This window comes from Heterodontus francisci, chromosome 19 (assembly GCF_036365525.1).
Source record: "Heterodontus francisci isolate sHetFra1 chromosome 19, sHetFra1.hap1, whole genome shotgun sequence".
Taxonomy (NCBI): domain Eukaryota; kingdom Metazoa; phylum Chordata; class Chondrichthyes; order Heterodontiformes; family Heterodontidae; genus Heterodontus; species Heterodontus francisci.
The window spans coordinates 68,336,732-68,361,283 of NC_090389.1; the positions used below are offsets into that span (position 1 = coordinate 68,336,732).

Consider the following 24,552-nt stretch of genomic DNA (forward strand, 5'->3'; position numbering starts at 1 on the left):
CATAGTATCCAGCTCGGTTTGAGCTTGTCCTTGATGTGGATGCTAGATTTCCTTGGTGGATCTATAGAAGGACTGGCGTCATCTCTCATATGCACAGTAGCATCTCCTTTGAAACTTCCCACAGTATCAAAATGATTTGGGTACATTTGTTTCAAGTCCTGGATGGACTCAATCAGGCCACATCCATTTTGATCGTGTGTTCTTGGCCCTTCGTTGCCGATTGCGATTTTTATTTTGATCACTTGCTTGTCAAGCTCTGTGACAGCGAGTTCCAGAAAGCACAACTCCACGTGTTGTTTGAAGAGCTGGAATTAGTGCAGGAGATTTTGGGCTTTCCAATTAATTGGCAGGTATTTGGTAGCCATGGTACCAAATGTTTGATCTGCAAGAATCCTTGCCTGGAGCTTTCCCCTTTAAATGATTCCTTCCCTATTCTTTTCGTGAGGCTTTCCTTGAAGGGAAAGAAATTGCAGGTTTGCAGGTCGGATTTCAGCCATGCTCTTAACTCAGTGCCTGCAGCTCGGGCTTTCTGCCTGCAATCGGGGAAACTCCTCCCATGAAGTGATTATGGTGGGAAAACAACCTGCATGTAATGGCAATACCACTCTGCAACCCCAACGTGAACAGACTCTGCTTGCTTTTCCTGAGCTCAGTTCTGCCGATTTTTGCCTTTACTTGCCGGCCACTGTCAATAGAGACAACTCCCTTCATGTTCTCACAGTCTCCTGAACACCAAATTCTGTTGGCTGTCAGCCGATGGCTGTCAAACCTGACAGTGTCGTGCTACCGCTGCTGCCTCCGACAATGTGTCATATTGTCCTGTTCCCGATAGACTCCGATGGGAGAAATCGCTGTTCCCAATGTCTCGCTCGAGATCACTGTTCCTGTTGAACAACATTACTGAGCCTGTCTGCAGTGATGCTACTTCGATGTGTTCTGCTGCCTCTAATCTGTGGTCTTCGAATGCACATCGCTGCCACTGTTGCCACAATATAGAGATGGTGTGTTCAGAACTCAAAAGCCTTCGCAAACCACCTGCTGTCACCATATTATGTTTTTTCTTTTCAGCAATAGGTACCAGACAATCTTGAGTTGAAAGGTAATTAAATTATGGGTTCTTTATTGTGAAGTAACAAATTAACAAGAGAGCTCTATCATACACATGTGACTAGGTGATTAGCACATCTCAACTGCTGTGCCACATGTTGGATGACATCACTTCCTGTGATGATATGTGAAGTATTCAAACTGTTAAAGTGATATCACAACACAACTGACACAAATTTTGACGAGCTGGCCAATTAGGTCCAGAGGGCATGCTCGCCGTCCAATGAAGGATGATGGGAAGGCTCCCGAGGCTGGAGAACCAATAGGAGGTCCTCCAATCATGACTCATTGGCAGTCTCACCATCCAAGTAGGAGCTGCCGATGCCTACAGAAAGAGGGAGCGAGAAGGCACCTCACAATAGAGACACCCTCTAAAGACCAGGTAAAAAGATTTAATTTAGAAACGGCCACAGAGCCAAGGTTGCGAACAGTTTGGTTCAGCATCAGACAGTTGCCAGGGAGAAGGATGGAGTCTGTAGCTAGGGAATGTATTTGTGGTGGGGATCAAAGACAATGGGCTGGATTTTGTTCTCAGCCCGACATTGGGTTTTGTGACGGGGGTTGGGAAGTTGGGATGCTGGAGAATTGGAGCAGCAGTGGCCACCACGGAGCCCAATGCCGTGATTGCCCAGCCTGATCTTCCCGCTGGAGGTGAAGCTCCATGACAGCCCCTCCGCCGCACTGCGATGGGACCCTACTTTAAATATTTAAAATATCTATCAACATAAATTTAAATTTAATTCACCGCGATCTTACCTTCAGTTCCCAATCTTGAGCTCGTCATGTGGCACTCATGCGCCTTCACTTTCTCGTCCAGGAGAAGCTGGCACCATCGAGGTGGGGAAGGGGTCAACTCTGCATTATTTCAAACTGTTTGCAGGGCTGGCAGCCTTTTAATAATGGTGCCAGCACGTGCTCCTGCATCAGGTGATGCGTGAATGGCGTTGCCAATGCCGCCCTGTCACATGATTGGGGGGGGCGACTGCCATCAAAATGTTAAGTGACCGCCCGCCGTGTATTCGCAGCGGCACGGCAGCTCAGGCCCTGTAAGGGGCGACCACCATTTTCTGCATCCACTGCCACTCCCAATGGCAGAACAAAAAAAATCCAGCCCAATGGCTTCGGTCTTCCCAATATTTAGTTGGAGGAAAGTTTGCTGATCTGGAACTGGATGTCATTCAAGCTGTCAGATAACGTAGAGACAATGGAGGGATGGAGAGAGGTAAGTGAGGCGGGGCCGTTGGGACCAGTCTAGGAGACTCCGGTGAGGGGGAAAGGGGAGAGTGGGCGTGAAATCCAGTGGGAGGGGTTGCATGGAGGTGGAGGTTTTGTCAGCAGGAGTCGTCTGTGGGCCATAGATTGCCCACAGAGGAGGGACCACCCCCAAGCCCGCAGGGAGGGTGCTTTGTATTACAAGGCTCAATCTCAGCAGCAGGGAGAAAGAGGCCCTTAGGTGGCCTCCTGTCGCAATTCTATGGGACTTCACCTCCAACCCCACCTCAGGGGAGGCCCATAAAACCCAGCCCTGTGTTTTTGGATGATGTTGCCGAGGATCAATATGTAGATGGCAATTAGGAGGGGGCCAAGGATAGATCCTTGAGGGAGACCAGAGGTAATGCTATATGAATGGGAAGAGAAGCCATTGCAGGTGCTTCTCTGGCTATGATTGGATAGATAAGAATGGAGCCAGGTGAGTGCAATTCCACCTAGCAGGTTGATGGTGGAGAGGCACTGAAGGAGGATGGTGTGATCAACCATTTCAAAGGCTGCAGACAGGTTGAGAAGGATAAGGAGGGGTAGTTTACCTTCTTCACAGTCACATAGGATGCCACTTGTGGCTTTGATAAGAGCTGTTTTGGCACTGTGGCAGGGGTGGAAACCTAATTGGAGAAATTCAAACATGGAATTTCAGACCCGAAAATGGCCCTAAACCAATTTTTACCCCCTCCATTATAATTTTCATAATACAGCACCATTCCACAGCGCTAAAATATTTACACAAGCAAAGTAACAGAACGTTTAAATCCAACTGTGCTGCATTGTAGAATCAACAAAACCCATCACCACTTGGAGTGGTGACTTTAATTTAATTTTGTTTTTATTTCAGCGATGCGCTCAATGAAATGAAGCCTCCCATTTATTGACATAACTAATTGTTACTTTAATTTCATTCATTCTGCTTAGAGAGGCCTTAGAGCCAGTATGACACATAGGTATTAAAGGTAGTGACAACCTGGTTTCAAAGCTTTGAACAATCCCAGTATCCATTTTAGAAAACACACCAACTTCTTTCCTATTAGAACTGCACTGAACAAGTATTAGAGGATATTAAAACCCAGCTTTTCAAGAAGATTCATTACATTCTTTACTGGGTCATTAGCTTGAATAATTAGTGCACTATTACACAGAGAATGAATTGATGTTTTATGGTATTAGAAAAGCATGGGGGCAGATTCATCTATATTTTATTATTGAATATTCATCTTCCTCATTCCTTGCTTTTGTAGCAAGCAGTATAAATTATGCAGCATTCAATGAAATGCATTGTATTTTTTTCCCACTGGTATCGATAATTTGGGGAATATTTTTGATTGCCAGTCTATCCACCGACAATTGCAGCTGCTTCTGATGGAGTCAGACCATTCACAGTCGTCACGATGTCTTTATGCTACAAAATCCAGCCCTCCCTGACCTTTACAGGAAGAAAATTACATCAACCGAAGGCTCTGGGTGGCAAAGCGTAACCTCTGCTCCCATGGGTAATGACCCTAATAATATGGCTGAATCGAGGAAGAACATACCTCTGTTAGAAGGGTCATTGAGAGGACTATTGGTGTCTAAAAGGCACATCTTCACCAAGTGGACAGATTGAGAAGGCTCTGAAATATGCTTCAGGTTGTGTACCACAATTACTAATACCCTGTTGTGCCCTTTACAACTTTGCCATTCAAGAAGGCTGGCCTTTGATATTACTGGAGAGGAAGCTCCTTCTCTACTGGATCCAGAACTAAATGGAAGAGAACATCATGATGGCCACCACTCAGTGGATTTCCTCAGTTATTGCTGCAAGGGGCATCAGAGCATATTCTCAAGGGCAAATGGGATGGGCGATAAATGTTGTCCTACCAGCGACGCCCACATCCCATGAACGAATAAAAAAATCTCATCACTCAAGAATGGCTCTAGGGATGAGGAGCTTCAGTTACGTGGATAAGTTGGAGAAGCTGGGTCTGTTCTCCTTGGAGAAGAGAAGATTAAAAGGAGATTTAATAGAGGTGTTCAAAATTGTGAGGGTCTGGATAGAGTAGATAGGGAGAAACTATTCCCATTGGCTGAAGGATCTGGAACCAGAGGGCACTGTTTTAAGGTGATTGGCAAAAGAAGCAACAACAACATGAAGAAAGTCTTTTTTATGCAGTGTGTGGTGTGGATCTGGAATGCACTCCCTAAGAGTGTGGTGGAGGTTGTTTCAATTATAGCCTTCAAAAGAGAACTGGATAATTATCTGAAGAGAAAAAATTTGCAGTGCTACGGAGAAAAGGCAGGGGAGTGGGACTAGGTGAGTTGCTCTTGCAGAGAGCCAGCATGAACACAAAGGACTGAATGCCTTCTTTTGTGCTGTAACCATTCTATGTTTCTCTGAAATGAGTGCACTAGTTCTTGTATGACTGTAAACTCTATGAAAAATGAAGCATCATGTCAGTGCACATTGTATCCAAAGTAAACACAATTCAATCTGCAATATCTTAACACCATGCTTCCCCGCATGCATATGCATGCCTTTCTTTCATCTATTCTAATGCACCTCCTAGATGCACCCTGAGGGGCTGGATCATAGAATCTCCTTAGATCTCCTTAGGGCGGCACAGTGGCGCAGTGGTTAGCACCGCAGCCTCACAGCTCCAGGGACCCGGGTTCGATTCTGGGTACTGCCTGTGTGGAGTTTGCAAGTTCTCCCTGTGTCTGCGTGGGTTTTCTCCGGGTGCTCCGGTTTCCTCCCACAAGCCAAAAGACTTGCAGGTTGGTAGGTAAATTGGCCATTATAAATTGTCACTAGTATAGGTAGGTGGTAGGGAAATATAGGGACAGGTGGGGATGTTTGGTAGGAATATGGGATTAGTGTAGGATTAGTATAAATGGGTGGTTGATGGTCGGCACAGACTCGGTGGGCCGAAGGGCCTGTTTCAGTGCTGTATCTCTAATCTAATCTAATCTAATTACTTCGATGCCTTTTGTCACACCTAGCACAAAGAGAACGTCTTTGCCCAATGTTGTTACAACCAAAGTGGGAGGAGTGCACTGTTTATTCTAGTTCCACTTATCCACAGGTCACAACATATATTTCCATTTTTTCCCACTTACCAAATATGGTCAATCATAGACTCTATCTTTATCCTAGAATAAAACACACAAACCAGGTTTCTTTAATAAACAATAAAATTATCCGGCCAGAAAAATAAAAGGGATTTTTGTTCAGAGCGCTGTTACAAAGAAAACCTACTTAGGCTGAATACTTGCTCATTCCTGAAGAAGAAAGAGAAGATATGGAAAGATGTCCTTTGTTTTGGTTTGGCGTCCCAAATGCGTATAGATGGCTGTCACTGAGATCTTCCTAGAACAGTGCTTTCCAGGCGATATTGAAGATCAGTTTGGGTAGGCTTTCCAAGAAATGCAGCTACACAGGCTTCAGATAGGTCCGCCAGCAGAAATTCAGCAACAATGGGTTCCGTTCCCATACATTCGATACACGGGGTTTCTCCAAAACAGGAGAAAATAGGAAACTGACACACTGTATGCAGGATTTCTTTTCGAGAGAGAGAGAGATGAGCTGGGTCTTCTTGAAAGGCAAAAACCAACTGTCTTTTGTAACAATTCAAATTGAAACAAAAAACATTCCAGAAGTCAATCCTCCTGACCTCTATAAATCTTGACCTGTCACTTCTTTGTAAACATCCCCCAAGTGAAAAACAACCCCGATGGGTGATTATCTACAGAGAGGTGCCTTCCAGTAAGACTTGTTTACAAGCCAAGTCCAGGAACCTTCTGGTGATTTCTTTTATAAAAAAACACAAAGTCCAGCATCTCCTCAAGATTCCAGATGAATCAATGTCCATAATTCAATTCTAAGTCCTTAAAACATATTTTACAAAAAAATAGAAGAACTCATAACAATGTGTTCTAAGAGTTGTAACTTCAGAAGTGATCATTTATCAATGCTCTGGATCAGAAGCTAAGTGAAGGTGGTGTTATTACAGCCAACAGAAGCAGCATTGAGGTCTTGGACCACGATGTACATCCTGTCTGGAGAAATGTGCAGGTGCTTGTTGACCAGCTCAAACCGAATTTTGGAGTAGGTTTTGTTCTGCTTGCTGCCAATTTTGTCAATGCTGGAGAGGGATCCAAGAGCACAAGGCTCAGTGGAGCCCTGAACTGAATCATCTGGTCCAGCACGATGTGCACTGTGATGTACTGCTTTGGTTTGCCCAGTTCCTTGGACAGCACCGCCGTCAGCTCCTCCAACAGCACGTCTGGCCCCCTAAAGTTGAGTGGATATTTCTGTTTTCTTAGTGAACCTACCCACCTAGTTCCAAATTCTATGCATGTCATATTATTACTGTTGCAGTGGTCACAGCATGAAGTGTCAAGTTGGTGTAGTTTTCCTGTGAAGGGTGCCACTTTGTGACATTTTCCTACATCAGAAGGTCAGAAGAAGTTTCGTTATTGTGTAGATCTCCAGATTTTTGTTTTACTTTCCTCTTTAGTATCCCCTAGTGAAACCTACCATTTCCTAGCCAGAGAAAGCATCCAAACAAATTCATCAAGGCCTCTACCAAAGTTAACCCGCTGAGAGATTCATGGAAAAGTTCCAGGGCGATTTACCGTCTAATTTCCTGTTCTACAGTCTCTCCACTCCATTTTGTACCTCTTCCCCTGCACAGGGTGGGAACTCCAGTTGTGGAGAATGATGGATATCTATTATTGGATCTGGAATGTACTGCCTGGGAGTTTGGTGGAGGCAGATTCAATCATGGCTTTCAAAAGGGTACTGGATAATTATCTGAAGAGAAAAAATTTGCAGGGCTACGAGGAAAAGATGGGGGAGTGGAATTAGCTGAGTTACCCTTGCAGAGAGCTGGCACAGTCACGATGAGCTGAATGGCCTCCTCCTGTGCTGATTCTATGAAACTATTGCAATACGCATTACAATATTGCGATATTGTTAACCAAACTGGGAACAAAACTAACCAACGAAAATCAGTACACATCGACCAGCCCAGTCTCTACAAAATGACTGTCTCAAATCCAGCAGCAGCTTTGTCTCTCATCAGCGTGTTTTGAACTTAAGCGATTAGATTACAATTCTTATTTACGTCGGTGATTTCTGAGAATCCAAGTATCCTCAAGTGCACCATTGGCCACTGCCTCAACAATGTTTCCATTCAGACAAGCCAGATGAAGAGCGAGTATGTGCCAAATATTACACAGCTTATGTCACAACATTACATTCTGTATACTATTAAATCTAAGATGAGTTTATAAGTACTCCAGAGTTTAGTATTTATAAAGCGCAGCCTGGCTACAGAACAGAAATTTCACTGCCTCTATCACCCACCCTGACCATCAGAATGAATTAGGTTGTGTGAAACCCTACTGTTATGTTGCAGCCAAAGTTCAGTTTCAAACACTCATACCTATCATCAAGACTGCTTACTTCCACCTCTGCAACGTCACCCATTGCCACCATCACCCTCACCTGCCAAAATCCTATTCACAACTTTGTCACCTCAAAACTCAAATCCTACAGTGTCTTCCTTGCCCACCTCTCATTTTCCATAAACTCCAACTCTTCCAAAACTCAGTTGCCTACTTCCTGGCTTGCATTGACCCCCATGATCCTTATCCTCATTGATCTGGATTGGATTCCTATCCCCAATGCATTGAATTTAAAATCCACATCTTCAAATCTATCCATGGCCTTACAATCCTACCCTTGCAACTTCGTCTGGCCTTGCAGACCATCCACCTGCATCCTTTGGACCTCTGACTCTGGTCTGCCATGCATCTCTCCTCTTTTCACCTCATCATTACTAGCAGAGCCCTTAGCCTCCTCAGCTCCACTGTCTCGAATTCCCCTTTTAAACACCTCCACCTCTCTACTTCTTTTCCAGCTTTAAAAGCCTTCTTAAAATCCAAGTTTCCCACCAAGCTTTTGATCACTTTATTTAACCTTCCATGATGACTCAGCATCCATTCCTTTTTATCTTTTTCCCCTCATATGAACATATGAATTAGCAGCAGGAGTAGGCCACTCAGCCCTTTGAACCTGCTCCGCCATTCAATAAGTTCATGGCTGAACTGATTACTCCACATTTCCACCTACCCCCGATAACCTTCCACCCACTTGCTTACCCCCTCTGTAAATATCCTTGGTATGGTTTTCTGTTGTATAAATGCAAGTTATGGTGTTAAACAAAAGCCTTTCATTGCAATGAATATTGAGGTGAATAACATAGATACATTTAAGGGGAAGCTAGATAGACATAGGAGGGACAAATGAAGAGAAGGTTATGCGGTAGTGTTAGATCAGGGTTGTCCAACCTTTTCAGGTGGAGGATCACAATACAATTTTTGCTCGGCCCAGGATGCCAGTGAGCAAATTTCAAAAGATAAAGACATTAAAAATTTAATGTTACTAATAAAAACAACAACAAATGTGCATTTTTGTGAAGAAGCTTTAAATAAGAAGATTAATTTATTGACTTACTTTCTCGTCACTATATTGAAAACTGATTTAGTGACATAGCTGGCATTGTTTTTGCTTGCATAAGTAGTCAATCTCTGCCTGCACATTTGATGTAGCGATGCAGAGTATTCTGGATAGATGTCCATCCATGAGGAGTGATCTTGATCTCTCTCTCTCTGTCTCCATCTCTCTCCCTGTGTTCCCACCTCTCTGTGTTGTCCTCGCTCTGTGTTCCCCCACCCTCTGTCCCCCTCTCTCTGTCCCCCCTCTCTGTTTCCCTCTCTTTTTGTCCCCTCTTTCTCTGTGTTCTCCCCTCTCTGTGTTCCCCCTCTCTCTCTGTTCCCCCCTCTCTCTCTGCCACCAACCCCCCCACCCCCGTCCCTCTCTGACAGTTACACCGAGTGGGAGCGTTCAGCACAGCAGCTTTGTGCTCAGTCAGTTTGTTGAAAAACATTGCACTGAGTTTCACAGCTGACAGCTGCTGAAGTAGGAACGTGCTTCCCAACATCGGACAGATTCGGGGTTTTCCAGCAGGCTTTTAAAAAAAGTCAGAAAACCCCAAATCTGTCAAAGTTGTTTTTGAAAAGGCCACTCTGCAAGAAGAAGGCAATGGGAAATTTCTCATTCCTAGTCACGGAGACCTGTGAGAATGAGGAACTGCCCGGGCACACTTGACGTCAGTTGTGGGGAAGGTATTAGAATTGATCATTAAGGAGGCTATAGCTGGGAACTTAGCAAAACTCAAAGTAATCGGGTGAGCCCCGAACTGGAAAACTTTATCAACTTTGCTTCTAATTTCCACCCTTCTCTCACCTTTACATGGTCCATCTCCGACGCTTCCCTTCCCTTTCTCGACTTCTCCATCTCCATCTCTGGTGATAGGCTGCCTACTAATATCCGTTATAAGTCCACTGACTCCCACAGCTACCTCAACTACACTTCTTCACACCCTGCCTCCTGTAAGGACTCCATTCCATTCTCCCATTTTCTCCGTCTCCGATGCATCTGCTCTGATGATGCTACCTTCAATGACAGTGCTTCTGATATGTCTTCCTTTTTCCTCAACTGAGGATTCTCCCGCACTGTGGTTGACAGGGCCCTCAACCGTGTCCGGCCCATTTCCCGCACCTCTACCCTCACCCATTCCCCTCCCTCCCAGATTCGCGACAGGGTTCCCCTTGTCCTCACTTCCCACCCCATCATCCTCCATATCCAAAGGATCATCCTCCGCCATTTCCGCCACCTCCAGCGCGACGCCACTACCAAACATATCTTCCCCTTCCTTCCCCTGTCAGCATTTTGAAGGGATCGTTCCCTCCGTGGCACCATGGTCCACTCCTCCATTACCCCCACCAACTCGTCCCCTTCCCATGGCACCTTCCCCTGCAATCGCAGGAGGTGTAATACCTGCCCAGTTACCTCCTCTCTTCTCACTATCCCAGGCCCCAAACACTCCTTTCAGGTGAAGCAGCGATTTACTTGTGCTTCTTTCAATCTAGTATACTGTATTCGTTGCTGACAATGTGGTCTCCTCTACACTGGGGAGACCAAACGCAGACAGGGTGACTGCTTTGTGGAATACCTCCGCTCAGTAAGCAAGCAGGACCCCGAGCTTCCGGTTGCTTGCCATTTCAACACTCCCCCCTGCTCACATCTCTGTCCTGGGATTGCTGCAGTGTTCCAGTGAACATCAACGCAAGCTCGAGGAACAGCATCTCATCTACCGATTAGGCACACTACAGCCTGCCGGACTGAACATTGAGTTCAATCATTTCAGAGCATGATGGGCCCCCCATTTTACTTTTATTTTTAGTTATATTTTTCTTTTTCCTTTTAAAAAAAATTATTTTTGTGTTTATTTTACTTTATTTCATCTTAGTATGTTCAGTTTGCTTACCCACTGTTTTTTTACATGTTTGTACTTGCGGCTGTTCAATTATCAGTCCATTAACACCCTATCTGTACTAATGCTTTGTCTTTCAACACACCATTAACATATTGTTTGCCTTTGCTTCATGACCTTCTGGTCAGCTTTTCTGTGACCTTGTCCTATTTACACCTTCTCCTTTGTTAACTCTTGCCCCACCCCCACTTTACTTGTTTATAACCTTTTACATTTCTAATGTTTGCTAGTTCTGAAGAAGGGTCACTGACCTGAAACGTTAACTCTGCTTCTCTCTCCACAGATGCTGCCAGACCTGCTGAGTATTTTCAGCATTTCTTGTTTTTATTTCAAGGTAGTCGGGTATAGTCAGCATGGCTTTGTGAAAGGGAAATCATGTTTAACCAATTTATTGGACTTATTTGAAGGAGTAACGTGCTGTCGATAAAGGGGAGCCCATTGACGTACTGTACTTGGATTTCCAGAAGGCAATTGACAAGGTGCTACATAAAAGGTTATTGTGCAAAGTATGGGCTCATGGTGTAGGGGGTAACATATCAGCATGGATAGAAGATTGGCTGGCTGGCAGAAAACAAAGAGTATGCATAAATGGGTCCTTTTCTGATTGGCAGGATGTGATGAGTGGAGTACCGCAGGGGTCTGTGCTGGGGCCTCAATTTTTTACAATTTATATCAATGACTTAGATGAGGGGAGCAATGGCATGGTAGCTAAATTTGCAGATGACACAAAGATAGGTAGGAAAGCATGTTGTGAAGAGGACATAAAGAGGTTGCAGACTGATATAGATAGGTTGAGTGATTGGTCAAAAATCTGGCCGATGGAGTATAATCTGGGAAAATGTGAAGTTGTTCACTTTGGCACGAAGAATAAAAAAGCAGAGTATTATTTAAACGGAGAACGACTGCAGAACTCCGAGGTGCAAAGGGATTTAGGTGTTCTAGTGCAGGAGTCACAAAAAGTTAGTATACAGGTATAGCAAGTAATAATGGAGGCTAATGGAATGCTATCCTTTATTACAAGAGGAATTGAAAATAAAAGTAAGGATGTTATGCTTCAGTTATACGGGGCATTGGTGAGACGATATCGCGAATACTATGGGCAGTTTTGGTCTCCTTATTTAAGGAAGGATGTAAATTCGTTGGAGGTGGTTCAGAGGAGGTTTACTAGATTGCTAGCTGGAATGACTGGGTTGTCTTACGAGGAAAGGTTGGACAGACTGGGCTTGTTTTCACTGGAGTTTAGAAGAGTGAGGGGAGACTTGATTGAAGTATATAAGATCCTGAACGGTCTTGACAAGGTGGATGTGGAAAGGATGTCTCCTCTTGCGGGGGAATCCAGACCTAGGGGACACTGTTTTAAAATTAGGGGTCGGCCTTTTAGAACAGAGATGAGGAGAAATTTTTCTCTCAGAGGGTTGTGCGACTTTGGAACTCGTTGCCTCAGAAGATGGTGGAGGTGGGGACATTGAATATTTTTAATGCGGAGGTAAATAGATTCTTCTTGGGCAAGGGAATCAAGGGTTATCAGATAGGAGTGTGGAATTTGAAGCAGAAACAGATCAGCCATGATCTTATTGAATGGCGGAGCAGGCCCGAGGGGCCGAATGGCCTACTTTGCTCTTAATTCATATATTTGTATATATGAGCTCAAACAGCTTATAGGGAACAGGTGCAATGAAAGATCATCAGTGAGACAAGGCAGCTATCAGGAAAGGAAAAAAGATAGTGTTTAAACTGGGGGGAAGGTATGAAAAGACAAGAGCGAGATCCATGTACATAGAAATAACGAAAAATGAAAGAATGTGATCAATAACTGCAGTTGCAGCAGACATGAAATTAGAACAGAAAATGTAAGCAAAGAACATTGGATCAGTCAATTACAAAAAGAGGTAGCGAACAAGTCTGCACTGTGGGCTCAGAGCTCCACCTATCAAACAATCAAACTGACTATTACCTTGCAGAGAGAGAAGGAAGGAAACACTTTAGGCCCTTGGGGGAAGACATTGAGCTAACCTCCTCCTTGTATTTGTCAGATTCTCTTGCTGCCAATGGTATTACAGATATTTGTGAGACATCACATAAATTTGGGGTTGTCTAGGAAACCTGCAGGTGCCACTGTATATGGCAAAAGTATAACTACTTCATCTTCCACTGATCTACTTATGCAGATGTATCACTGGGAGCCAGCACTTACCCTATACCATTGGTATGACAGGAACGTTATATAGCCATGTGACTCATAGCTGTTAAAGTGAATTATAGTTTGCCACGCTCCATTCTAGTCCCTAGTGAGTAACAGCTCCTAGTGGGAACTAACCTCTCCCACACTGGAATACAGGATTAACCATTTTAGCTTCAGAATGATTGGTTTATAAGAGCGCAGTATGGAAAGGCAAACTGCAACCACAGTATAACAAATGATGCTGTGTTTATTTCAAAGAAAAAGAAGTTCAAGATGCAGTACCTGGTGGTGCTGAATGTAAGAGCTTGGTTACAAAAGTGAAACATGTCAAAAATGCTATCCAGACGGCTTGTGGGTAAAAATAGAGAGTGCTGTAGTTATAGAGACCAGACTCTCCTTGCTTTCATCACTGGACTGTGCTAAACAAGGATCAGTAGGTGAATGATCCAACTGACCTCAGTGACCCTGGTAATGGAGGGTAAAATCATTTATTGTTTCTCTTTTCTGATTGCCAGCTGGTAGTCCCTGCTGGAAAGTGCATCAATTAGATTTTAACTTTTAGGCAGTTAGCCGGTGGAGTGTGTATTCCAGAAGCATAGATCCCTGAGCCATTTTGAGGCCCAGGCCTCATTTAAATAGAACTTAAGTGTTGAGCAGCTGTTTCCCCTGGCTGGGGAGTCTAGAATGAGGGGTCATAGTCTCAGGATAAGTGGTCAACCACTTAGCATTGAAATGAGAAGACATTTCTTCACTTAGGCTTGTGAATCTTTGGAATTCTCTACCTCAAAGGGCTATGGATGCTCAGTTGATGAGTATATTCAAGAATGTTGTAGACAGATTTTTTGACACGAGGGAATTAAGAGATATGGGGATAGGGCAGGGAAGTGGAGTTGAGGTAGAAGATCAGTCATGAACATATTGAATGACAGAGTAGGTTTGAGGGGCCATATGGCCTACTCAGGCTCCTATTTCTTACGCTTTTGAACCAGTTGAACTATGGCTGCCAAACGGGCAAACCAGATCCAATTTGGGACCTGAAAATTGGTCAGCTCTAAGGCCATGATCTTGGGAAGGGGAAGGGGAGAAAAATGCAGCAGGATACAAGCCAGGGCTAGTAGCAGCCAGCAGTATTTATGTGGAGCCAACCGAGCACTCCTGTTCCTACAGGTTCCATTAAAAGTATAATTTGCAAAATGTTTAGTGGCCCATTTTTGGAGTGGTCATAGAGGTCCCTTTAAGGATTGATGCTTAGGCCTTGAGAGGCCTGGACACATGAGCGGAGCATGCACAGTGCATGCTCTGCCTGTTTGTCTTTTAAATTTACAATCGGGTTCCTAACTATGTCATAAGACTCCAGTTTACATGGTAAAGCAGGCCATCATTTGAACCAGGCAGATGCGCTGGCCACGTGAAAACCTTGGGCAATGGCCCAATTTTAGCATTAACAGACAATAAGTCAACTGGCCCCATTTTGAAGCAGCTACCATTCCACTAATGCTGATTTTGGAGACTTAAAATCAACCCCTGTGTGTATATCAGGTAAAAATATGTCTGGACTTAGCTGTAATGCCATCACTGCTGACTTACTATGTAGGGGCTACCATGAAGATAAAGTCAGATGCGAGCACCATTGAAACCATACTCCAACATGAATCAGCACCTCTAGAGAATGAAGGAAGAAAGAAAAACTAACATTTATATAGCACCTTTTAGGACCTTAGGATGTCCCAAAGCACTTTACAGCCAAGTGTTATAATGTAGGAAACACAGCAGTGGTTTGCACACAGCACGGTTCCACAAACAGCCAAGTGACAATACACAGATAATCTGTTTTAGTCATATTGGTTGAGGGATAGATATTGGCCAAGATGCACCAACGTGAACTCTGCTATTCTTCTTTGAAATAGTGTCATTGGATCTTTTATGTTCACCTCAGAGAGCAAACTGGGCCTCTGTTTAATGTCTTATCTGAAAGACAACACCTCCAACAGTGCAGCATTACCTCACTATTGCATTGAAGTGTCATCCTAGATTTTGTGCTCAAGTGTCTGAAGTGTCTCAGGCAACTGGAGTGGGGTAAAGGGGACAAATATACAGCGACATTTTCATCAATATCAAATGGTTTTGCGTGTGCTTCAACACAAAAATGGATGTGTAACTCAGGAGAATAGTGAGGAGACTAAAGATGTAAGATGTGAGACTTCATCCAAGAGATCTTCTGGCAGTCATTTAAATTTGCACTTCATGCAGTATAACTCCAGCCAGAATTTACTTTCTGACCAAGGGCTGCTGGTGTAATACTAGGTCCATATTAGTCTTTGGCTAGCAATTGACTGTTGGCGTCTGACAGTTCTTACTTGAAAATATTAAGAGGATCCAGATGTACAAAAGTGAGGAAATGTTGGCAAAGGCACAGACCCATCTGAAAGCACTTTTAAGAAGTTAACTAGCTGCCGCTTCCAAAAATGGTCAACACGATTGTAATTGTTTTCTTTAAAAGTTCTGACTAAATGTAACACTGAGACAAAGGGAATAAACTAAAATAATTTTAATAAAATGCAATGCAGCCTGCATTAAGTCATTTAGACTAAGCAGCAATCTTACTCACATTATTTTGTTGTGATAACCCCCTGCTACCAGAAGTAGAACTGACTAATTTCATTAAGTCTCCAAATTTGGCCAGTGACTATTTAAATTCATGAAGATATTGCTACACTGACAAGATTCTTTTTTCAAATTGCATTTAGAATGCAGCCTTTTTTAAAAGAAAAAATTAGATCTCCAAACAAGAGTTTGTTGCAGATATCATCAACTGAAGTGTTTTTTGTTTTTCTGTCATTGGGTCTTGGTGATTCTTTATTCTTCATAAAGTGAATAACTCAAACATAATACCAGTACAAAAAACAAACTGGGGATTTCCAGTAAACTATACGACATGCATTTCTTACGAATATGGGAACTGGATCTTATTTTGTGCCATTGAGCTGCATTTTGAAATCTCCCATCAGTATCATTAACCTCCTGGTTTTCATTAAAGATTGTACTTTAAAAAAAAATCACTCGGCATCTGTTTTTACAGTTACAGATATAAGGTCTGTTTGGCTAATGTTCCCATGAGCTGACGAGAAGCTATTAAAATGGAGCAGAGCATTTAAGAGAAGCTAGGTTCCATGGGTGACCACAAGGATAAGGTCATGTTGCAGTAGGTGGTATATTTTGCTGTCCATTTCTCCCACTCCTGCCCTTAGCTTACAATTCATATTTAAAAATTAGTTGAAGAAGGTGCAATCAGTGACATGTTGCCATCATGCCACTCATACCATTCTATAAGCACTTTCAATTTCAAACCTGGTGGCCCTCACTGTACCTGTTACCAGGTAGTAATTCAGCAGCAATCCCTTGGAAAAAGAATCCTCCAAAGCCATAATTGTAACAGAGCAATTAAAAAACAGAATGAAAAGGTAACAGATAAAAAAACCTGTTACATTCTTAAAGAGACGCAAGTAAACAATGATTTTGTTAAGACCGGGTGAGGAAGGGGTCTCAGGCTCCTCCTTTCCTGGTTTGGCCATAACAGGGGTTAACTTTTAAAACACAGTGTTTTTAGCTTCACCTCAGTGAGTCTTTGCTTACTGCTCTCTAATTGTAATTGTAAATGAACCTATCAGACAGGCTTTCTTAGGTTTAATTAAGAACGATATAAGTTTATTAACCATATAACTCTAACTCTGTTAAAATTACTAAAATATGTGAAGCAACCACGGTAGCATGCATACAAGCTAAACACATACACACAAATAGACAGAGGGGGAGAAAGACTAAAAGGGAGCAGGGGGTTGGAGTAGTAAATGGAATTTAGTTACTGTCTAAGTATAGATGTAAAGTTCTTGATTGGAGTTAGGTTTTGCAGTTCTCGTTGGGGCCCAATGCACACTTTCAAACTTGTTTCTCTGGTACCAGAAGGTTGAAGAGGTCCTCTGTCTTTGGGGCTTAAGTTGCTTCCGTGGGTCCCTGGGACTTTGCTGGAGCGAGAGAGGGAGAGACCGGTGCTTTCTTCTTGAAGTTCAATTGCAGTCTCCCTTTCTGTGTGGCACAATTCAAAAAGTCCCCAGGTTGGCCAGCAGGTTAATCATGTGACCAACTCTTTGTTTGAAATGGCATCAATTGCGAGGATTGTTGATTTTAAAAGTTCTCCAGTCACACTCCGTGAGGGGGAGGGGGGGTGGAGTGCTGGCCTTTACAGAGACAACGGCTCTCAATGTATTTTGATCATCACTATTGTCAAGACCCATTTTGCTAATTGAATCAGTGAGCACTCCCATTGTCTCTCTATTCAACTGTCTCTCAGAATACAAATGTGCAGCCATGTTTTTAGCCATTCAGTTCTGTGGTCTTTTTAAACAAGTTATGTTCAATGTCCAGTAAAAGTTCAAATAGTGTTCCATATGACAAAATTGATATGTTTCTATTTGGCCGGTGTGGTTTCTGTCACAATTTCCTTTTGTCTTGTGCCTGTGCCGAAGGATTTTGGCTGTAATTGTGATTCAGCTGTACATGCACAGCAAATCTGAGCTGGTCCAGTGGCGGGTATGGAAACCTGATTGGGGAGATTCAAACAGGCAGTTGCAAGAAAAGTGGCTGCAAATTTGGGAGGCAGCAACACCTTCAGGGACTTTGGAAAGGAAAGGGAGATTGAAGATGGGGTGACAGTTTGCAAGGACAGAGGGGTTAAAGGTGGATTTTTTTGAGGAGGTGGGTTGATGCCAGCAGGTTTGTAAGGGAGGGGAAGCAGTAGCTGAGGAGAGGGAACCATTTACAATGTCAGATACCAAGGGTATCAACAGTTTAGTGGGAATTCAAAGGGACAGGAGCAAGTCACAGGCAAGACAAGCTTGGAAAGGGCCTGCAGGAACCGATCCAAGTCCACATTTGTGGGTTTTCAAGCAGAAATCACTGGATAACTATCAGGATGAAGAACTCTGGCTGATCTTTATCCTACCTAGCCTGGAGCACTGAAGCAAGCACATCTAGCCACATGCTGATTGAGATCACCTAACGAAGCACAGACTGGGAATATGAACTTTGCACTTCTCTGGTTGGTACGGCAAGGTTCCACACTGAGCTAACTAAAATAAATGAAAAGTGGCTTATTCTGAATGATCCATCAACATCATATTGGAGTAAGGAGACAAGATTAATTGAATATTCAGGAGGATGAGTGATTTAAGAAATTCCTCTATATTAACATTGATGTACAATTTACTATTGCCTTTACTAATAGCTAATGGAGATTTGTTTTTTGTAATCGGAAGTCATTTGAAATTTATTTTCAATCCAAGCAACCTCCAGTTCCAGGTAATAATTTGTGTTTTACAATCCGAATAAAGTAACGGGGCAACCACCCAGCACTAGGACAAACTTAAAATAAATGGAAACAGAACAGAGTGTAGGTTGGGGATTTAAGGATGTAGGAGGTCACAGAGATGTACAAGTGTGCTAGAGAAATTTTTTAGTGTGCTAAATGTGATTAAAAAAACATAAGTATAATTTATACATAGATAGGTGGAAGATTTAATGCTAAAAAAATTTAATAGTAAAACTTTAATTTACAATTATATGGTATTAAAGGTTAAAAACAAAATTCCTAACTTCCAGCAGAAGAAAGGACATAAACATTCATCCAAAATAAATACAAAAATGATTCAACTGGAACTACATTCCTGTCGAATGGGATCTCTACAATGATTATATTTCAGAATTAATTCCCAGGTTTTAATGGAGTGAGGTGTTGAGTTATCATTGTACAAGTCGTGCCAACTGTGACAATTGATCCTGTGATTCATCCCAAGAACTGAAAAGAGCCTGTTTCTTTTTGAAACACAGACACAAGGCTGAATCTTCTTTTTTTCAGCTGGAAATATTCTGAAGATCTTTTATGGATGTAAAAATTGCACATGGGGCACTGAAATCACAAAGTAAGATGAATTAAGAATGGCTTAAAGTGACAAGGTAAAAAACTTAAATGCTGAATGAACACCTGCCTTTTGAAGACAGTCCTAATATTCTTTTACATTTGACCTTGTGAGACCAATCTAATTTTGTTCTGACCAAGTTCTGCAGGGTGAGAAATTGGGCTCATTTCTGCCCATTTTTGAGTGCTATGAGTGCCCTTAGAGCTCCACTATAGCATACAAGGCATGCGCGCACGCTCCTGGAGCAAGCTGCAGTGGACACCTTATTGGTGAGGGCATCAGGGCAGGCAGTGAGCCGGAGGCATACAGAGCAGGCAGATCATGACATCAATCAGCGTGCAATGCTGATTTGATGCCAGCACTGCCATTTTTGAGCTCAATGCTCCAGCTGACACCTTCCCTTAACCTTCAACAGCTGAACATGCATTCAGTGGCTGGTAGGTCCCCCACCAGCGTTATTTAAAGGGACCATCAATTACTTACAGGTTAGTGGCAGGTTGATTTCTACTGCTTGTTGCCATGATTCTATAAGTGTTTGCTGCTTTCTATAATTGTTTAAAGTTGCAAAAGTCTACAGGGAGTGGTGTGGCAGGTGCTGAAGGAGTTTTTGCTAACTTTTAAAGTTTCTGCACAAACCAGTTGTTCCCAGACATGGATGCAGTAATAGGCATTCCCCTTGGTATAAAGCATGACTTGGAGAATGAACAGAGGCCACGCAGAGCAGGAAAAGCTACTGGAAGAAGACGAAGAGGAGGGGGAGAAGGGCTCTACGCAGGAAGCCATATCTGCCAGGGTGTTCAGGGAGCAATTGTCCTACCTGAACCTCAGCGAGGAACAATCTGTCTGACATCTGCATTTCAGTAAGGATGTCCTCACTGAAATCTGCCACCTGTTGCAGCCACAACTGCAACCTCAGAGCAGGGCAAGAACAGCATTGCCAGTGGCTCTGATGGTGACCATGGCCATGAGCTTTTATGCGTCTGGCTCCTTCCAGGCTGGAGCTGGAAATATTTGCAATATCTCGGAGATTGCTGTCCACTGTTATATAAGGGAGATCACTCAGGATCTGTATTCAATGAAAGCTAAATACATTTCAATTTCTCTCACCAGAGAGAAGCAGCAAGAGTGAGCACATGGCTACGCTAGAATTCCAGGCGTCCCCATAGTGCAGGGTACAATTGAATGCACACACATCACTTTGTGGGTGTTGCATGTCAACTCTGTCATGTACTGGAACTGAAAGAAATTCCGTTCCCTCACCTTCCAGCAGTTGTGGGACCACAAGCAGAGAATCATTCAGATAAATGCCCAGTATCTTGGAAGCAGTCATAGGGCTGCATTTTATTGTTGCAACTGGGGTCCTGGCGGAAGGCCAGAAAAGGGGTTGAGGGGGGGAGACCCCCACCTCGGCCCTTCATCAGACCCCCAAAGCCATTTGACGGCAGGCAGGCAATTAACTGCTTGCCATTGGGGATGCCGTCCCTTTAAAACATGAGCACACCCACCTCCAGAGCTGCCGGCCAATTGGAAGGCTGGCAGCTCTGCTGTACCAGTAGTGCCACTGGAAGCAGTGGTGACAGCCAGGACTGCAGGAGGCCCTGCAACATTGAGGATGGCTGGGACCCTGGGAAAGGTGAGTGGGGTCGGGGTCGCCAAGGCCATTCAGGCAGGCCCTGGTGATAGGGTGGGGGTTTGGTGAGGGTGGGCATGTGTCTTCCCAGCGGGGAGGGGGGTGGCGGAGATCACTGCCTTTGGGGACCCTCCGGGGGTGCTAGATTGTGCACAAAGGAGGGACCCCCAACACTGCTAGGAGGCCGCCAGGCTTTACTTGGTGGTGTCTCCCTGCGACGGGAGACCCCTCTGTCTTCAATAAAATTGAGGTGAGGACATGCAGAGGCCTTTAAGTGGTGCCCCCTGTCATTTTGTTCGCTCCCCCTGCCTCTGTGCCCACCTCCAAGGGCAGTACAAAATTCTGCCCAAAATGCTTTCACTGTGCAGCAGTCTGCTATGCCAGTTGCATGATCCACCACTACAAACCAGAGGGTAACTACTGGGCAACAAGGGCTATCCTTTGATGACGTGGCTGATTATTTCAGTGCACAATCCACACACAAGTGTGCAGCATGCATACAATGAAAGTCAAGCTGCCCCATGAAATGTGATAGATCAGAGCATTGGCGTGCTGAAACAACACTTCGGTTGCCTGAATCTCTTCAGAGGAGCCCTGCAATACTCAGCAGAGCAGATGTTAAGATTTGAAGTGATCTGCTGCATGCTGCACAACCTCACCATCATGAGGGTACAGCCCTTGGCATCAGCTGTATGGTGAACAGCTGAGGAGCAGGAGCATGATACGGATCAAAAACCTGGAAATCCCTTCCTAAAACACTGTGGGTGACCTACACTAGATGGACTGCAGCGGTTCAAGAAGGCAGTTCACCACCATCTTCTCAAGGGCAACTAGGGATGGGCAATAAATACTGGCCTAGCCAGCGACGCCCACAAGTCAATAAAGAATACCAAAACAAGTGAGGCTGAATATAGAAAATTCAGAGGGGAATTGAAAAAAGAAATAAGCTGCGGAGAGACAGCTAAAATAAAAAGGAATCCACAAGGCTTCTATAGTCATTTAATTGGAAAAGGGTGTAAAAGGAGGAGTAGGGATGATTGGGGGAGCAAAAAGGAGATTTACACATGGAGGCAGAGGGCATGGTTACTTTACATCTGTCTTTACCAAGGAAGAAGATGCTGCTCAGTTCAGAGTGAAGGAGAAGGTAGTTGAGACACTGGATGAGCTAAAAATTGATAAAGGGAAGGTATTAGAAAGGCTGGCTGTACTTAAAGTTGATGAGTCACCAGGACTAGATCAGATTCAATCGAGGATACTGAGAGAAATAAGGATGGAAATTGTGCAGGCACTGGCCATAACCTTCCAATCTTCCTTAGATACAGGTCTGCCCTTCCAATCTTCCTTAGATACAGGTCAGGCACCAGAGGACTGGAGAACTGCAAATGTTACACACTTGTTCAAAAAAGGGTGTAAGGATAAACCTAGCAATTACAGTCCAATCAGTTTAACTTCATTGTTGGAAAACCTATAGAAATGATAACCCAAGATAAAATTACCACTCACCTGGACAAATATGGATCTGTTAAGGGAAAATTGTGTTTAACTAATTTGATTGAGTTTTTCGATGAGGTAACAGAGAGGGTTGATGAGGGTAATGAAGTTGATGTGGTGTATATGGACTTCTAAAAGGCATTTGTTACAGCAAAGTTGAAACCCATGGAATAAGAGTGACAGTGGCAGTATGGATATGAAATTGGCTGAGTGACAGGAAACAGAGAGTAGTGGTGAACGGTTCCCCAGGGGTTGGTACAAGGACCACTGCTTTTATTGATCTATATTAATGGCCTAGACTTTGGTGCACGGGGCACAGTTTCAGAATTTGTGGATGATACAAAACTTGGAAGTATTGTGAACTGTGTGGAGGATAGTGATAAAGTTCAAGTGGACTTAGACAGACTGGTGGAATGGGTGGACAAGTGGCAGATGAAATTTATTAATGCATAGATGTGTGAAGTGATTCATTTTGGTAGGAAAAACAAGGAGAGGCAATAGAAAATAAAGGATACAATTCTAAAATGGGTGCAGGAGCAGAGGGACCTGGGCTATATGTGCACAAATCATTAAAGGTTGCAAGGCATGTTGAGAAAACAGTTAATAAAGCATATGCGATCCTCAGCTTTATAAATAGACTGAGTACAAAAGCAAGGAGGTTATGTTAAATCTTTATAAAACACTGGTTTGGCCTCAACTGGAGTATTGTGTCCAATTCTGTGCAATACACTTTCGGAAGAACGTGAAGGCACTGGAGAGGGTGCAGAAAAGATTTACGAGAATGGTTGCGGGGATGAAAGACTTTAGTTATGTAGATAGATTGGAGAAGCTGGGGTTGTTCTCCTGAGAGAAGGTTGAGAAGAAATTATTTAGTGGTGTTCAAAATCATGAGGGGGTTGGACAGAGCAGATAGGGGGAAACTGTTCCCATTGGCAGAAGGGTTAAGGTGATTGGCAAAAGAACCAGGGACGATATGAAGAAAAAGTTTATTACGCAGTCAATGGTTAGGATCTGGAATGCACTGCCTGAGAGTGTAGTGGAGGCAGATTCAACCATGGCTTTCAAAAGGGAATTGGATAAGCTCCTGAAAAGAGAAAGATTTGCAGGGCAATGGGGAAAAGGCAGGGGAGTGGGACTAGCTGACCTTCTCTTACCGAGAGTCAGCGCAGACACAACGGGCCGAATGGCCTCCTTCTATGCTGTAATATTCTATCATTCTATAATTCTATGAGGAGGAGGAAGAGGAAGGGAGGGGACAACCTAGATCACCCCTTTCTGCACCGGCTATCTGTGAAGAGCTAACTCAAATGCGATACCAGTCAATACAAACCCAATTCCTCACTCACCAACAGTCCCACACCTTACCTTCCCTCTATTACTGACCATCAAAGTGTCTGTTTGGCCACATTGCAAAAATAAAAGCCACCACAAAATAGACATTCCAAACAAAATTTATAAATGAAACTGTGCCATACTGCATACAAAAGTCTTCCTTGTATGTTCCCTTAGTGCCTGCCTTCCATGTGATTTTGTCCTAGTGCTCCTGAACAGTGGGACTCCACTGGCTGCAGCATGCCTGGTGAAAGAGCAATGACTTTCAGTGGAGGAGACTGCAAATGGCTTTGGAAGACGACCTCACGCAACTCTGACCCTAGAAGGCCCAGCTGCAGAATGTACCATCTCAACACAGGCGACAACAATCTGAGCTGGCTAACTAACAGGCAACAGCAAGGGCACTGGCAGAGTAGCAGGGGTGGGAGTGCAAATGCTGTCTTCCTGAGAATGGACAGCAGATTCGTGCTCCATGGAGCTACTGCCACTCCTCCAGGGTGGCACCTCAGCAATTCTAATAATCTGTTAGAAGTCAGATTGCTGTGCTGCTATGACATGCTGAAAGGCCCTTTGCAAACTATAATCCACAGCCATGATGGCCTCAGTCTGTGCTTTCACTGCAGCTCTCAGTTGTTGGGTGGCTCCTGCTTGTACTGCATTGGAATCTGTAGGACTGGTCATCAGATGCTGAATCATGGTCGGGTCCACAAATGTGTAAGAAAAGTTGGCCACTATTTCCATGCTGGAAAAGATGAGCTCACAACAATACACAAAACCCTGTATCAAGTTGGTGCTGGACTCTTTCATGCTCCTTGACAATGACCAAAGGCTTTCTGGCAGGCTTCCCAATGCATTTCATTGTGTTCTTCTGCAGGCTACCCCATCGAACTGCTCATCTGAGACCTCTGCAACAGAACCTATGTGTGACCTCACCCTCTAACAAGCTGGCACTTGTGCTATCCTTGCCCCCTGCCCTGATTGCAGCCCACTTGTGCTCGGTGTCTTACCACGTTCAAATCCCACCATTAATCTATCCTCTAAGATATGTGCAATGTCAGTATCTGAGCTGATGGTTGTGAGTGTGAAACTAAGTGACAGTGCCGTGCTGTCATTATCACTCTCTTCTTGATATTCATTCACTGACTGGCTAGGTTGCACCTTTTGGACATCTGAAAGGAGAAAGACACAAGT

General features: G+C 43.9%; 1 long non-coding RNA gene across 1 annotated transcript in view; it reads right to left on the reverse strand.

Moving 5' to 3' along the window:
- Positions 1–18,562: 18,562 nt before the first annotated feature.
- Positions 18,563–24,552, reverse strand: part of LOC137380149 (uncharacterized) — a 90,699-nt gene continuing 84,709 nt past the window's right edge. Inside the window, exon 4 of the long non-coding RNA XR_010976986.1 lies at positions 18,563–18,898. This is a non-coding gene — a long non-coding RNA (uncharacterized lncRNA). The remainder of the gene's footprint in view (positions 18,899–24,552) is intronic.